We start from the raw sequence: 19082 nt of genomic DNA, 5'->3' as shown, positions 1-19082 counted from the left end.
TATACTTTATATTTCTTCCTTAAGGATATCATTTCTCTCTCATCACATTCAACCTGTAAAGAAGGTAAAGACTGGCAAATTGTCTTCTGTGGGGGGAAGTGATTTTAGGGGAAATATTGTAAAAACTCAAAATAAATAAAATCTTAATAAAAGAAACACATCTGAAGCATAGATACACACATTGGTTAAAGGTAAGAGGATCTAGCAGAATATATTATGCTTCAACTAAAGTCAAAAACAAAAGGAATAGCAACCCTGATCTCAGAAAAAAGGAAAAAGTAAAAATACGTTTCATTGAAAGGGATATGGAAGGAAACCAATCTTCCTAAAAGGTACCATAGAAAATGACTTAATTGCAAAAGTTACAGGAAGAAATTGACAACAAAACTATAACAGTATTGAATTTCAACTTTCCTTTCTAAAAATTAGATAATTCTATCCACAAAATAAGAAGAAAGTTAAGAAGGTAAATTGAATGTTAGAAAAGTTAATTATTATAGACCTAGAGAAAAGTGAATGAGGTGGAAAGGAATATGCTTTTTTTCCCCTCAGGTATACAAGCAAATGCACAAAACTTAGTCATATATTAGGACATAGATCTTTTAGAATTATCTTGGATAATTTTAATGCTGATAGAAGCTAAACTTGTCATAATTGATCATCAAACAATATTGTTGCTATTGCTTATACTTTTCCCCTGGTTCTGCTCACTTTACTCAACAACAGTTCATGTAAAACATTACAATATACCAAAATTTATGGGGTACAACCAAGCTGTTTTTAAGGAAAATTTTAAATCTCTAAGTGCTTACCTGAATAAAATAAGGAATGAGAAGATAAACGAATTGGGCATGCAAATAAAAAAGCTAGAAAAAGAACAAATTAAATATTCCCTATTGAATATTGAATAAGAAATTCCAAAATCAGAGGACAGATTAGTAAAATGAAAAATAATAAAAATATTGAATTAATAAATAAGACAAAGACCTGGTTTTATTGCTGGGGGAATTGTGAATGGATCCAACCTTTCTGGAGAGCAATATGCAACTATGCCAAAGAGTAATAAAACTGTTCATACCCTTTGACCTGGCAATTCCAATTCTAGGTCTATATCAAGAAGAAATCATAGAAAATGGGAAAATCCCACATGTTCCTAAATATTCATAGTAGCCCTTTTGGAACTGTGGCAAAGAACTGGAAATTGAGGGGATGCCCATCAATTGGGGAATGGATTAAATAAGTTATGGTACAGGAATATTATGGAATACTATTGTTCTCTAAGACCATTCATGGTTGGACTCTAGAGAAGCATGGGATGACATATGAGATCTGACACTGAGAGAAGGGACTAGAACCAAGAGAACAACAACATTGTGAGATGAACATATTTGATGGAAGCAGACCCTTTTAGCAGTTCAAACACCTAAAACAACTTTATTAAATGGGCTATTGCCTATGTTATCCCCATCCAGAGGAAGAAAAATAAAACAAATAAACACATGCACAGCAAAAAACAAAAACAAAAAAAACCCTTCAGAATTTGGCGAACACTTTTTGAAAATTTTCTCTTATGTATCTCTTTTCCTTTTTCCTAATTCCTCATACCAAAAAAGTTAATACTAATCTGTAAACATGTTTATGAAAATATGTATGTACAATGCTAACCTGACTGCTCACTGTTGAGGGGTGGGGGGTGGGAAGGTAGGCCTTTTGAGGTCTTTATCTTCTTATTTGTGTATTGAACTTCCTTGTTGCCCTTTTAACTTTCTTTGATCTGATTTTTTTTTCTATCTACTCATCTTCCAAGCATATGGCTTGATTTTAGGACTCTATTCCCAGGATATAAGTAGGGTCTATCTGCTTACATGGTTGTAAGCTTTTGGGGTTTATGAAATTGTTTTCAGAGAGGACTTGAAGTTTTCAGTTTTTCCAGGGTGGTATGATCTAAGTTAAGATGTCTATTCCTCTCCTGGCTTGTGCTCAGATCTGTGAGAGATCAAAAGCACTCTTTTCTTCCCTGGAACTGGGGGAAATCCCCACTCCCTTGCAACAGCAAGTTCTGGTATACTAGTGCACCTCGTTGCTTTGGGACTGTCTCCAGATTAATATTTCTCCAAGTGAGTATACTCTGTTGTCTACATCACATAGATTGGAAGAATCTGAAGTCAGCTAGCAAGCAATTCTAAATCCCCTACTATGTGTCAGTCACTGTACTAAGTGCAGGAAATATAAAAGAAAGCAGAAAAACAGTCTCTGATCTCAAGGAATTCAGTTTAATAGGGAATCAATGTGGTGGAAATCATGAAGGGGGAAATAATGAAAATGACCAGAGGTTTGTTTTTTTTTTAGAAGATGTAAGGAAACATATCATGGGGAAAAAAGTATAGGGATGGAATTTGTGCAAGAAGATTAGGAAAGAACCACATTATATGAATTATTTTGGAAGGAAAACAATTTATATTTTATTCTGGAGTTATTAGGGAACCATTGTAGATTATTAAATGGGAGCAATGATACTGTGAGCTGTATTTTAAAAATATAATTTTGACAACTGACCAGAGAAAAGAATAGAAATGAGGAGAGACTTGAGACGAAGAGAACAACTAAAGAGTTATTATAATAGTCTATACCTGAGATGCTAAATGCCTATAGCCGCAAGAAGACAGGGCCAGAGGAAAGAAGAGACAGATATGAGAAATATTATGAAAATAGAAATGAAATTTTGAAAATAACCATCTCATATCTTATGAGCTTAGTGGAAAAACTGTAAAGAAATATATATTAAGAAGATCTAATATTTCTCTTAACTTTTGGAAGTTATGGGAGGACAGTGCAAATAGCTTTAGAAAGATGGAAGGATACTGAAAATAGTCTCAAATTTTCCTTGTTCTCTTACTGAGATAAAAATGATATATAATGATCAATAAAGAAATATTGGACATTTAAATGACTTGCTCTCTATGTAAGATATATTTGGACAAATTCACCCACATATGTATATATGTATATATATGTATATATATATATATATATATATATGTATTCAAAGTTGGGGTACACCATACTTTGTGCCCATTCTCAGGGAAATTTACTTTTATAATAAATTATTGTTAAAAATTTGTCAAGGAGTGTGGTTCAACTCTGATGTTAGAATTAGAAAAATTCAAATGATGAAAATGTTTTTGACAAAGCCATTTTGAATTCTCTATTATTGCAAAAAATATAATGATATGAATTACTTTCTCCCAGTTTGGGAGAACTTACTACCTGTGTAATGAGATTGTATTATTGAGTGAAAATATTTGTCTATACATAACTGATATTTTTGTTAATTTGTAATTTCTCTTTATAAGCATACATTGTGAATTAAGAAATCATCAAACCTATCTAGATATTTTCCTTGAAAGATAATTCTCAAGGAGTCTTGTTTTCAGGGGAGAAAAGTTATTTATAAAAGTACCTGAATGCAAAAATATTTCAGTGTATTCAACTGTTCTCCATTTGGTGAGTTTTTTTTAATAAATTTGCCAGATTTTTGCTGTTGACATTGATGTGGATGATGATGATGAAGATGATGATGATGATGATGTTATGATGTTTTGTTGGTGATTAAGTTTGAGTTTAATTTTTGGAGGCAAATTTTATCAGAATTTGCTATAATGACTACTTTTCTGAATTTATAAAGTCAATTTTTCAAATCACTGAGTCATTTTAAAAAACAATTACATTGAATATATCATTAATTTAATCCTAAAACTTCAATGGTTCTCCATTACCTACTAAATAAAATATAAATTTCATATTTGGCAAAATCCATCACAACCTGGTTCCAATTTATTAATCCTTGTTTCTGTTTTTTTTAAGTTTTTGCAAGGCATATAGGGTTAAGTGGCTTGCCCAAAGCCACACAGCTAGGTAATCATTAATTGTCTGAGGCCAGATTTGAACTCAGGTACTCCTGACTCCAGGGCTGGTACTCTATCCACTGTGCAACCTAGCCACCACTTGTTTCTTTTTTATTAGTCACCTTCATATACTCTCTTTTCTTGGCTAAACTGATATATTCTCTATTCCCTGTTCTCATTCTATCCTTTCCTTATTCATGGAATGGCTTCCTTCCCATTTTCTATTGGTTGAATCATCACATTTTCTTCAAGATCCAAATCAGGGACAAATTCCTTTGTAAAACTCCATCCCCAGTTCTAAAACATCCCTTAATGCTTCACCATGCTCTATCTTGGATATATATATATATATATATATATATATATATATATATATATATATATATATAGTATTATGTGATGTGCATATGCATAAATATTATATATGTATATATATATAATTTCCTTATTTTCTTTATTATGGTTATATGCATACCTTGACATCTTTGATAGCCAGCTAGATCCTTCAAAATTGAGTATATCTTTCATCTAGCCTTTTTCTTGTAGGGCTAGGATAGTACTTTCAATAGAATTAGATATGAATAAATATTTGTAGAATGAATAAATGACTGAATGAATAATTGAATGAATGATGCAATTAAGACTAGTTTTAGACTATCTATAATCTTCTGGCATTATTGAAATATTTATATATAATATTTATTGAGCTTAATTGAAGACCTGGAGAAATCTTCATCTTACTTTACCTTCTTTAAACCCATAATACCAAACTTCTAATTTTGTTCTTGGTCAGACTTAATGACAGCAATATTTCATTTTATTCAACATATTAAATGTCTATTTTTATAAGGTATTAAATATTGAGAGCAAGAGTAAGTTTAACAGGATATCTCTCTTTCAATTTAAGTCTATAATATCTCTCTGGGGGTGGGGGAATGAAGTGAAATTTAATCCCAGTAATTTTAAACCCTTGGTTTAATATATTATTCAAAAACTTAGCCTTAATTCTTGGGGATGCCTTTTAAAATCAAATTTATTGATCAATAAGCCTTTTTTCCTGATTGCCCTCTTTGATTCAAACTGCTGTCTCTGGAGAAGTGGCCACATGGACAGCATTTAAGGACTTAAATTTTGGTACCTTGGCAGTAACTCCAATTTCTAATGTCAGTATCTAAGCCTCTTAAAATGAGGCTTAGATGAATATTCTACTTTTGGCATGCATTAGGTGTTATGATTATATATACTCACAGATTTAGAAGAGATCTCCTGGAGCCATAGGATTGTAGAGCTTAAAGGACCTCAACATCCTTTTTTTCCACATGAAGAAACTGAATTCAAGAAAGTAAAGTGATGTGATCAATGCCACTCAGCTTGTTGTTGACTCAGAGTGAAATCTTTTGATTTTCTCTGTATTCTCTCTACTAAATACTTCTATCATCAAAGTTAACATGAACCTTTTCTACGATATTTCTGACAAGAAGTTAGTATCTCCTGAAGAAGTCCAATTTACTTTTGGATATTTACACACTGTAGCAACATTTCCTTAAAATGGAGTTTTCCTTAAAAATTTCTTTCTCTGTAAATTCTGTTCAATGCTTCTTGAGCTGTCCTCTTAGACCAAAGAAAACAAATCTAAACTCTTTCCCAAAATATCTGAAAAATACTATTATGCTTCCCTTTCCTAAGTCTTCAACTAAACCTCTTGTCATATTCTCCAGTTTACATTATCATCATGGCCTTTCCATGCTGTCCTGATTGCCAGTGGAATTGATAAAATGTAAAATTTAAAACTGATTTCATTACTGTAGATGTGATTTGACCAGAAAAGACAACACCAGGACGATTTTCTTCCAATTTAGATAATGTTTGCTTCTTCTATAGTCAAAGATCAAAGTAGCCTTTTTGACTACCATGCCATAATATGGACCCAAAATTATCTTGTATAGTATATTAAAGTCTCTAGATCTGCTTAATGTGCTCTTTAAGAAATAGGATGCTATGCTTCATGTATTCAAGTGGGTGTATTTTCTTATCAAAATTTTATTTCCCCCAACAATGCATGTCCAATCTAGGTGACTTTTGCCCATAGCCTCCCATTTGGTCACCATCAAAATTGTACCCAAGATATTTGAAATGTTTCTTACTTTTCTACTGACATTCAAACAACACCAATTCAAAGCAAGGAGCTTCTTTACTCCCAACCCTGATGATTCCATTGTTTTCAACACATATCTTTGATGACATCTTTTACTTCAATTTTCTTGATTATGCCTTAGTTGTTATATATAGAATCCTGTTCATATTCATCAATTGTCTTTCCACCACATCCTATGTGATACACAACTTCAATTTTTTGAGATGTTACTGTTCTGTGACTTTTATCACAGAATAAAACTAGTAAAATGCTGGTTTTTAAAAGATCTTTGTTTCTGGGAGAAGTTTGGAATCATTAAAAGAATATACTAATTTCTTATAGTCAATGTAGCATCACACACACACACACACACACACACAACCTTTTTCTATTGTTCAATTCTGAATTCAACTTAAAATTCACTTATAGTGGATTTTACAAATAAATATACAGATAATTATAGATGCAATAAGGGCTTTTACATTATATATTATCTGGTTTGATCCCATAGATGCTATTATTATCCTCATTATAAAGATGACAAAACTGAAACTGAGAGAGATTAGGTAATGTATCTGGGTTATATAACGAATTTGTGATTCCCACTTAGACGTTAATGACTCTAAGCCACTGTAATATTTACAATGCTCCTTTGCTACTAAAAACCATCCCATATATATATGTGTGTATATATATATATATATATGTATATATATATGCATATATATGCATTTACATATATTTATGTATACATATATGTGTATACAATATGAATTTATACACACATATTTCCATGAATATATACATGTGCACATAGTCACAGTGATGAATGATTCACAATAGGCTAGCCATTTAATTTTATATAGTAGGCTGAATAATATGCATTCATCTTTCATTGGCTTATTTTGTATGTAAGTGGTTAAGTCAAATTATTCGAAGTCAAAATAATTTCATTTAAGAGTCTGGATGATATTCTTTGACTGTTATCAGTACAGTGCCACTTGTAAGTAGAAACCCTTAGAGAACTTTACCATCAATAGGGAATCCCAGTGTAACTCATATAGTTTTCAAAACAGTGGTGAACACATTTAATGAGCGCAAGTCTAGCTATTTTACACCTTGGATCAAGGTCAAGGACTTTATGTTAACCCTTACAAAATTAGGTATTACTATATTTGGCTCATTCTTTAAACCTATACTTATCATTTTTATCCTAATTCTCACATTCAGTGTTTTTATAGTTCTTATATTTATGTAATCTGCAAATCGGATAAGCAAGATAAACTAATTTTTTTTTCCTAGTCATTGATTAAGGACAGATAGTACTGTTCAGGGGAGATCTAGGACCATATGCTTCTTTATTCATACCTCAAAACGGAGAAGGGAAGCATCAACCAATCAAATCAGGAACTGCTTTCTAAACTTTCTAAGGCATCTTTCTCTTAACTCAAGACTAAGACCAGAAGTTTTAATATTTTTTTGCTTATTTAGCAATGACAGAAAGATATCCACTTTATTTTGGAAATCCTTAACATACTCCTCTAACATCCAGTCTCCAATATACACATTGTTTTTGACATTTCTTTAATATATATCTCTCTATATAAATATATATATATATATATATTAATTATTGAATATTGCCCATTTCCTAATATAAGGAAAATATTCCAAAATTGTCTTTAATTTTGAGGTGGCCAAGTTTTCTTAGAAATTCTGCTTCCATGAAATAAAGGTTGTAATGATAAGAATATGATAATGCTATTACTTTACGTTGTAATTTTCTGAGCAGTTCTAACAGATGTTCATATGAGAGCATATGGAAGACTGGGATTTCTTTTGACTATAAATTCAGAGTGAGGCAAAGTAAAGAATACTATATTTACAGGGAAAAATCAATTCAATTTAATTCATTTCAATTGAATTTGGAAAACAATTTTAAGTACGTATTATATGCAAAGAACTTAAAGGCAAAAAGGGGAAAAATTCTGGTTTTGAGGAGCTTACATTTTATTTACTGGATCTATAAAAAGATACACAAAAATCAAAAGATATACTAAAATATCCCTTTAAAGACAAATAGCTTAAAATTATGAAGAACAATGGCTTTGAGGGAAAGGAAATAAGATATAGATATTATAGATATATTCATTGCAACTTTTCATGGTGACAAAAACATTTAAAATGAAAATGACGACCAAATGTGGAATATCTGAATAGGCTGTGGTATGAGAATGTGATAGAATACTATTTTAATAGAAAAAAAGAAAGAGATGATTTCAAAATGACATGGAAGGACATATGTACTGATATACATTAAACAGTCAGAAAACAACTTATTTTATGTTATCAATAATATAATAAAAAATTTTGAGGACTTTGTGAACTCATTTCAAATGAAATAAAATTAATAATAATAATACATATAGAAACATACATTTTTTGAAGGCTATAAGAATTATATTTAATACAAGGAACATTCATGATTCAGGAGAAACAGCAATGTAGCATGCTATTCATTACAGAGAGGTGGCAGATTTAGGATGTAGAACAAGGACCATATGCTTCTGTAGATTTGCTTGACAATGTCAGTTAAAAAAAATTAGTTTTTCTCTTTTTTTTCTAATGGGAGAGGAGGGAAGAATAATTAATTTATATGTATACTTTTAAAACAGAGAGATGGGAATCTGCTATGGATCTGAAACATTGCATGCACTTTCTAATAAGTTAATTCTGTTATAAGATTTTCTTAATTTTTACTTTGTTATAGGAGATCTCAGAGGGAATAACTCATAAATGTAATGTAAAAACAAAAATATCAATAAAACTAGGAGGGAAAATTTTTTTTAAAAGGAAAGTTTTAAAGACTATGACTATTTAAATGACTATACACAATCTGAATTATGAACATGTTATCTCCCTCTTGACTAAGAAGTGAGTAATCTAGAGTGCAGAGACAAATAATTTTACTGTGAGGAACTTAAGTCACTGAAGTATTTGTTTTGCTTGATTATCCGTACATCCTCCAAAAAAAGGTTTTCTTTTCTTCTACTCTTCAACAATATAGTGGGATGAGAGAAAGAGAGAAAAAATAGATTTCTCTTAATTTAAAAAAAAAGAGAAAAAGAAAACTTTGCATGTGGAGTATTGCATGCACTTTAAGATGATCCTTTTGTAAATTTTTCTTAATTATTTTTCTTTGCTACCAAAAAACTGTTTATTTCTTTTTAAGTTATATGGGTATTCAAAGAGGACTAGCAGTTCTAATATGCAGGCTTGCCATGACTTTTTCAATACTGCTCATTCACTTTTGGTATCCAACAAGGCATTAAACTCTTACCTGTGCCTCCAAGTAGTTATGGTATGTACAGTGACCACATTCCACTAAATCCTATTTAGTGTAATCAATGCACCACAAGCCTATCAGTGAATTCAGGGGATTTCTTCCTCAAGAATAAAAAGATTTCCCTGGTATAATGTGTGGATGAAACCAATTTGTACCAGTAGCTATGAAGGCAAAAAAAGTAGGTACTATGGAGTCCTGAGAATAGGGTCAGACATAAAGACACCAGTGTTATCCACTTCACATTTATCCTGACTTTTATTTAACCATAGGACTTCAATGACTGAAAGAAAGAGTAAGGTTGATGAGATCATGCATTTATACCTCACTAAAATACAATTCATGCATGAGTCAAGACTGTTCTGTGGTGTCATTTTTCCTCTTCAAAATGAAAGTCAAGAATTTATGTTCAGAACCAGGATGGCAACATGAAGCTAACATGCTCCTGGAGTTTTTCCCTACCAAAGGAAAATGAAGCCTCTGCACTGACATTAAAGCTACAGATCCCATATTGAAAAAGAGAAGATCTAAAGAAGTTTTCAAAAGTAGACATCGACATCATGGAGGCTCTTCCGTGAAGGTCTGTCTCGTTGGGGAGAAAAGGGGAAGTAAAGCCAACCAAGCTTGGAGAAGGAGAAAGCTAGCAGGAGGCTTTAAGCCACAGTGTAGTCCAGGTCCTGACAGTTTGATAACAGCCAAAGTCCTGTCAGCTAGATAGCAAGCTAATTGGGGGGGGGTTCCCAATCCCCCCAAAAAGTCTGATTCCTGTGAATATCAGGACAAAAGACAATACTGACTTGGGATCAAACCCTGGACATAGAGGAAATAAATCTCTGAAAAGAAAGGTCTAATTTGCATAGGCAACATCTTGCTCTATGACAAGCCAGCATAAAAAATTGATTCTATACATCTCATTCTCCAGGAGCAGAATTCAAAGCACAAAGATTACCAAAAAAAAAAGCTAAAGGAGTACACACTAAAAAAATTACTTTGCAGATAAATATGATAACAATGCATGTCATAAGAAGAAATCAATGAAAAATTACTCACAGAAGTCTCAAAAGAGTGTTTGAATTGGACTCAAATCCAAAAGCTCATAGAAGAGCTTAACAAGGAATTTAAAAATCAAAAACAGAGAGGAAGAAGAAAAATCGGGGGGGGGGGGAAGGAAGTGAGAGTCATGCAAGAAATTATGAAAACTGACAAAATAAATAAACTCCATTAAAAGTAAAAATTAACCAGCTGAAAAAGGAAACACAAAAACTAATTGAAGAAAATAAAACCCTTAAAAATTAGAATTGCACAGATAGAAACCAATGAAGCTATAAGACTATGAGATTCCATAAAAAAATTGAAGAAAATGCTAAGTACCTTTTAAGAAAAACAGCCAACATGGAAAACAGACCCAGAAGAGATAACTTACAAATCATCAGACTACTAGAAAGCACAGATTTTAAAATAGATGGTAAAAAATTACCATGCAGGAAATTATCAGGGAAAACTCTCTAAATATGCTAGAAGAAGAAGACAATAAAGCCATTGAAAGAAAATACAGAACCCCTCCAGAAAGAAACCCCATGATAAAACTTCAATAGCCATTATAGTCAAATACTAGAATTCTCAAATAAAGGAGAAAATTCTGCAAGCAGAAAAAAGGAAGCAATTTAAATACAAAAGTAATGCAATTTGACTCACATAGGACTTGGCCTCAGTACTGGATGACTGGAGGATCTGGAATACCATATATCAGAGGGCAAGGGGCCTGTATTAGATCCAAGAATTTACTATATGCAAAATTCAGGATATACTGTCAGGAGAAAAGATAGATATTCAACAAAACTGGGAATTTTCCTGAAAAAATTTCCTGAAAAATTTCCTGAAAAAAAGACCAGAACTGAAAAGAAAATTCAGTCATTAAATACACAACTCAAGAGATGCATGAAAAGGTAAATGAAAAGGGGAAGGATAAAACAAAGCAATTCAAATATTAGTCAAAACCATTAAATTGTATAGAACCCTAAAAGGGAAAATATAACATTTATAACTCATGACAATAGAATTCTATTTCTCTCAGGATAAATAAAGGCCTGAAAATCTTTGAAGAGATTGGACTTAGAGGTCATGGGTATAGTTGGATCTTGTCTCTCCATTGAAGAGGTCCAAGATGACATCACTATATTTAAGACCGAAAACTCTGATGAAAAGCAGGGCTGTTTAAACTTAAGTTTTTCAGCTTCCTTTGACCTACTTTGTTCTGCTGTGATCACAAAACTTGGCATTTTCTCTGATGAGGGCATCATAAGTTAGGAAGTCCTGAGTCAATGTCTCCCATAACCTGCAATCATTTGGAAAGTTCTTAAGTGAGACATTAAGAGCATCCCAGTACTTAGAGTCCTTTGAGATTCTTATAGTTAATTGAATCAGGGTTGGACTTAATCCATATTTTAATTAACAAGGGATTAAGTACCCTGTTGGGGGGGTGAGATTCTTATAGAGAATTAAATAAGGGTTGGAAATAATGTATACTTTAATTAAAAAGGGTTAACTACTCTGGGAGAGTAGAGAGGGAAGTGTGGGAGAATGTATGCTTCATGGAAAGGGTAAAAATAATTCATGAAATAAATTGACTTTGGATGATACTTTGGCTCATGAGGACTATGTGTCAGTGGAGAGTACTTAAAAAGGGGATAAGGAAAAAATAATTATAATTACCTGTAATTCAAGACTTTTGAAAGAAGTGTATTTCTAATGAAACAGAAGAGAGGAGGGTACTTAGTGACTGAAGTAATTCTGTTTATCAAACATCCAATCAATCAATTTGTGATGGTACTTTGATAATACATTGAATTTATCAAGAAATAAATTAATCAAGCTTTGACTGATGATACCTGATTAAAAAAACTTCAGTTGAAGAGGTACAAAGATTTATAATTTTAGAAGGAAAGAAGGGAGTGTGTGAACACTGAGTAAATTCAATAGATTTGGCCCGGAGAGGGAATAAGATACATTTCCATTTGGGTATTAAAATCTATTCTACACTACAGGGATGGGGGAGCAGAGAAAGGGAAAGATAAGAGAAGAAGAGATGGATTAAATGAAAGGCTAATGAATAAGTGAAAATAAACTGAAAATTAAATTTAAAAGAAAAGTTGAAAGGGAAAGGGAGTAAAACTTTGTTCAGGAGGAATAAGAGGACAGGAAGAGAAAAATATAAATGGGGAAAGATAGTATGGAGGGAAATACAGAATTACTTATCTTGACTGGAAATGGGAATGGGATGAACTGTCCCATAACATAGAAGCAAATAGCAGAATGGATTAAAAACTAGAAACCTACAATATGTTGTTTACAAAAAAACACATTTGAAGCAGAGAGACATAAAGGGTAAAAGTAAAAGGACAGAGCAAAAATATAATATGCTTCAGCTGAATTAAAAAAATAAAAACATTAAAGGTAGCATTCCTGATCTCAGATAAAGCAAAAGCAAAAACAGATCCCACTAAAAGGAATACGGAAGAAAACTACATCTTCTTAAAAGCCACCATAGGTAATGAAATTATTATTATAAAAAAATTATGTACGTACTGTATATTCCTAGAAGAAAAGTTGAATGATTTACAAGGAAACAGACAGCAAACATCGAATAATGGAGGACATCAATCTCCCCTCTCAGAACTAGTTAAATCTAACCACAAAATAAATAAGAACCAAGTTAAGAAGGTAAATGAAATCTTAGAAAACTTAGATATGATAGACCTTTGGAGAAAACAATGAAGCTAGAAAAGAATATTCCTTTTTCTCTGCAGAACATTGCACCTGTACCAAAATTGACTATGTGTTATGACATAAAACTCTTTCAATCAAATATAGAAAGACAGAAATAATAAATGTATACTTCTCACACCATGAAGCAATAAAAATTAAATGTAATAAAGGGTCACAGAAAGAGAACCCAAAAACTAATTAGAAACTAAACTTAATTTTAAATGAGTGGATCAAACAACAAATCATAGAAATAATCAATAATTATGTCCAAGAAAATGAGAATAATGAGGTATCAAAATAAAATTTATGAAATGCAGTCAAGACAGTTTTGAGGAGAAACTTTGAATCACTAAATGCTTATGTAAATAAAATAGAGAAGAGATAAATGAATTGCAAACACAACTAAAAAAAAAATCTAGAAAAAGAGCAAATTAAGGTTCCCTAATTAAATAACAAATTACAAATTCTGAAAATCAAGGGAGAGGTTAATAAAACTGAAAGCAAGAAAGCCATTGATCTAATAAATAAAACTAAGAGTTGTTTTTATGAAAAAAAAACAATAAAATAGGCAAACCTTTGGTTAATCTTATTTAAAAAAAAGAAAAAAGACAACCAGATTACAAGTATCACAAATGAAAAGGATAAACTAACCAGCAATGAGTAGGAAATTAAAGAGATAATTCAGAGTTACTTTGCCCTACTGTATACTAATTAATTTGATAATCTCAATGAAATGTATGAATATTTACAAAAATGCAAACTTCCTAGATTAACAGAAGAGGAAATAGCATATGTAAATAACTCTTTTAGAAAAAAGAAATCGAAGAAATCATCAATAACTGCTCTAAGAAAATGTTTCCAGGTGTAGATGGATTTAAAAATGAATTCTGTCAGTCATTTAAGAAACAATTGATTCCTATTCTATATAAACAGTTAAAAAAAGAACAGGAGAAGTTCTGCCAGATTCCTTTTATGACACCAACATGGCACTGATACCTAAACCTAGAGAAACCAAAACAGACAAAAAAAATTTTAGACCCACCTCCCTAAGGAACATTGAAGAAAATATCTTAAATAAAATTTTAGTAATAACATTGAAACAGGTTATTACTAGGATAATGCACCATGTTCAGGCAAAATTTAGACCAGTTATACAGAGATGGTGCAATATTAGTGGAACACTCAACATAATTGAACTTATCAATTGAACTTAATCAATAACAAAACTAACAGAAATATTATTATCTCCACAGGGGCTGAAAAAGTCTGATAAAATACAGCATCCATTCCTATTTAAAAAAAAAAAAACTAGAATGTTTAGGAATAAATGTAGGTTTCCTTAAAATGAACCATCAACAAATACATATAATGGGGATAGACTTGGAGCCTTTCCAATAATGTGAGAAAAACAATGCCCATTATCACCATTACTATTAAATATAGTATTTTTATTATATAAATTTTTTACTTGTTTTCCAATTATATATAATAGTACTTTCTACCTATCTTTTTTTAGGTTTTTTTTAGTTGTTATTCTTTTTTTTCAAGGCAGTGGGGTTAAGTGACTTGCCCAAGGCCACAAAGCTAAGCAATTTTTAAGTGTCTGAGGCCAGATTTGAACTCAGGTACTCCTGACTCCAGGGCTGGTGCTCTATCCACTGTGCCACTTAGCCACCCCTCTTCCTATCATTTTTTGGTAAAGTTAGAATTTTATAATTGCCCCCCCCTTCCCTCCTCTAATCCCTAGCAATCAACAGAAGGCAATATGATAATCTTTACATTGTTTCCATGCTATGCATTGATCAAAATTGAATGTGCTGAGAGAAAAAACATCCTTGAAGAAGAAATAAAATATTAGAAATAGCAAAATTATGTGGTACATAAGACAACTTATTTTAAAAATTGAAGGTAATAATCTTTGACTTTTGCTTAAACTTCACTGTTCTTTCTCTGGATATGAGTGGTATTCTTTATCACAGATGAATGCATCACAGATACATTGATGGAATGAGTTAACATTAAGGTTGATTATCAACCTCATGTTGATGTTAGGTGTATAATATTTTTCTGATTCTGCTCATCTCATTCATCATCGAGTCATACAAATTTTGCCAGGCTTCTTTGAAAACCCATCCCTCCTGATTTCTAATAGAACAATAGAGTCACATAAAATACATATGGCACAAATTGTTTAGCTCTTCCCCAATTGATGGACATCCCCTCAGTTTCCAATTATTTGCCACTACAAACTGAGCTGCTATGAATATATTTTTGCACAAGTGATGATTTATCCTTTTTCATGATGCCTTCAGTGGTATTGCTGGATCAAAGGATATGCACATTTTTATTGTCCTTTGGGCATAATTCCAAATAGCTCTCCAGAATGGTTGGACCAGTTCACAGTTCCACCAACAATGTATTAGTGTCCCAGATTTCCCACATCCCTTCTAGCATTGATCATTTTCCATTCTGGTCATATTGTTCAATCTGAGAGTTATGAGGTGGTGTCTTAGAGATACTTTAATCTGAATATTTCTAATCAGTATTGATTTAGAGCAATTTTTCTTGTGACTACATATAGCTTTTATTTCCTCATCTGCAAATTGCCTTTGTATAGCCTCTGACCACTTGTTAATTGGGGAATGACTTCCTTTTTTTATAAAGTTGACTCAGTTCTCTATATATTTTAGAAATAGGTCCTTTGTCAGAAACACTAGTAGTAAAAAATGTTTTCCAATTTACTAGTGTTTTTTTTTTTTATTTTGCTTGCAGTGGTTTTGTTTGTGTAAAAGCTTTTAAATTTAATGTAATCAAAAGAATCCAGTTTGTTTTTATGATGTTCTCTATCTTTCCCTTGGTCAGAAAATACTCCCCTTTGTCAGAAACTGCAGAATTTTCTTATCTGACAAGTAAACTATTCCTTATTCTCCTAGTTTGCTTATAAAACTGTCTTTTATATCTAAATTCTGTACCCATTTTGATATTATCTTGGTTTAGGTTGTAAGATGTGAGCATAATTCAACTTTCTGCCATACTATCTTCAAATTTTCCCAATAGTTTTTAACGAAGAGGGTGTTCCCATTCCAGAAACTCGACTCTGAGTTTATCAAACAGCAGATTACTATAATCATTTCCTGCTGTCTTTTTTTGTACCTAGTCTATTCCACTGATCCACCACTCTATTTCTTAGGCAGGAAATTTGATAAGGCTAAGCCACCTTTTATATTTTTTTCATTAAATCCCTTGTTATTCTTGACTTTTTAATTTCTCCATATGATCATAGTTACAATTTCTTCTAGCTCATTAAAGAAATTTTTTGAAAGTTTAATTGGTATGGCAATAAGTAAGTAGTTTAATTTAAATAGAATTGTCATTTTTATTATATTAGCTTGACCTACCCTTGAACAGCTTATATTTGTCCAGTTTTTAAAATCTGATTTTATTTGTGTGAAAAGTATTTTATAGTTGTTTTCATAGAGTTTCTGAATCTACCTTGGCAGGTAGACTCCCAAGTATTTTATGCTGTCTGAAGTTATTTTAAATGGATTTCTCTTTCAAGCTCTTGGTGTTGTATCTTGTTAGGAATATATAGAAATGCTAAGGATTTGGGGAGGGGGGTTATTTTATATTCCACAACTTTGATAAAGGTGCTAATTGTTTCCAGTAGTTTTTTAGACGATTTTAGAGTTCTCCAGGTATACTATCATGCCATCTGCAAAGAGTGACAATTTTGTTTCTTCCTTCCCAATTCTAATTCATTCAATTTCTTTTTTCTTCTCCTATTGTTGAAGCTAACATTTCTTTTCTGTTTTTTTTTTTTTGTTTTTGTTTTTGCAAGGCAATGGGGTTAAGTGGCTTGCCCAAAGCCACACAGCTAGGTAATTAGAAGGTGTCTGAGGTCGGATTTGAACACAGGTACTCCTGACTCCAGGGCCTGACTCCAGGGCCTGTGCTGAATCCACTGTGCCACTTAGCTGCCCCGAAGCTAACATTTCTAATATAATATTGAGTAGTCTCAGTGATAACAGGAATCCTTGTTTCACCTTTAATCTTATTAGGAATGCCTCTAGTTTATCCCCATTGCATATAAAGCTTTTTGATGGTTTTAGCAGATGCTGTTTATCATTCTAAGGAAAAATCCATTTATTCCTAAACTCTCTAGTGTTTTTAGTAGGAATGGGTGTTGTATTTTTTCATCTTCTATTGAGATACTCATAAAATTTCTGTTAATTTGTTTTTGATATATCCAACTATACTCTTTCCATAATATTGAACCAACCCTCGATTTGTGTAATTAATCCTGCTTAGTCACAGTGTATTATCCTATTGATAACTTGCTCTAATCACTTTGATAAGATTTTATTTAAAATTTCTGCATCCTTATTCATTAGGGAAAATAATCTGTAACATTTTTTTTGCCAATTTTGAGTCTTTCTGCATTAGGTATCATTACTATATTGGTGTCCTAGAAGGAATTAGGCAGAGTTCTGACTTCACCTATTTCTCCAAAGAGTTTATTTAGAATTCGAACCAATTGTTCCTTAAAATTTGGTAGAGGGGTGGCTAGGTGGCACAGTGAATAGAGCACCGGCCTTGGAGTCAGGAGTACCTGTGTTCAAATCTGACCTCAGACTTTTAATAATTACCTAGCCATGTGACCTTGGGCAAGCCACTTAACTCCATTGCCTTGAAAAAATATCTAAAAAAACGTTTGGTAGAATTCACTTGTGAATCCATCTGGCCCTGGAGATTTTTTCTTAGGGAGTTCATTGATGGCTTGTTGAATTTCTTTTTCTGAGATAGGGTTATTTAGGTATTTAATTTCTTCTTTATTTAACCTGGGCAATTTATATTTTGGTAAATATTCATCCATTTTGCTTTATCAAATTTATTTCCATATAGCTAAGCAAAATACATCTGAATTATTATTTTAATTTCCTCCTCATTGGTTCTGAGTTCACATTTTTCATTTTTAATATTAGTAGTTTGGTTTTCTTCTTATTAATCAAATTAACCAAAGTTCTATCGATTTGATTATTTATATCATAAAAGCAATTCTTGGTTTTAGTTATTTATTTATATTTATTTAGTATTTAATTTTGGTATATTTTCTCATTATTGTCATTATCTAGGATGAAATCATTAATTTATCTAAAATTTGAAGTTTCATTCATTAAAATTAGGTTAATTAGTTTCCAATTAGTATTAGTTCTATCTCTCCATGGTCCATTATTTGCATGTGAACTTTATTGCATTAAGTTGTGAAAAGGAATACTCATTATTTCTGCCTTTCTGCATTTGATTTTGAGGATTTTATGCTCTAGTACATGGTCAATTTTTGTGTAGGTGATATGTACTGCAGAAAAAGTAGAGAGGTATATTCCTCTCTAACCCCATTCAGTTTTCTCCAAAGGTCTGTCATTTCTAAACATTATATTTACCTCCTTAATTTCCTTCTTGTTTATGTTATGTTTATATTTATCTAATTCTGAGAAAGTGAGATTGACATCTCCCATCAGTAGAGTTTTGCTAGGTATATCTTCCTGTAATTCAATCTACTTCTCCTCTAAGATTTTGAATACTATACTGCTTAGTGCATACATATTTAGTATTGAAATTGCTTCATTGTCAATGGTACCTTTTAAGAGAATATAATTTCCTTTCTTATCTCTTTTAATGGGATCCATTTTTTGCAGCTGCTTTGTCCGAGATAAGAATTGCTATCCCTGCCATTTTTCACTTCACCTGAAGCACAATGTATTCTGTTCCAGTCTTTTACCTTTACTCTGTATTTTATCTCTCTGCTTCAAATGAGCAGAGAGATGTAAGCAGCATATTGTAGGATTCTGGTTTTTAATCCATTCTGCTATCTGCTTAAGTTTTATGTAAGATTTCATCCCATTCACATTCAAAATTAATTACTAACATTTTGTTG

This window comes from Macrotis lagotis, chromosome 1, assembly GCF_037893015.1.
Source record: "Macrotis lagotis isolate mMagLag1 chromosome 1, bilby.v1.9.chrom.fasta, whole genome shotgun sequence".
In the NCBI taxonomy this organism is placed as follows: domain Eukaryota; kingdom Metazoa; phylum Chordata; class Mammalia; order Peramelemorphia; family Peramelidae; genus Macrotis; species Macrotis lagotis.
Note: the sequence above shows the minus strand (reverse complement) of the source record.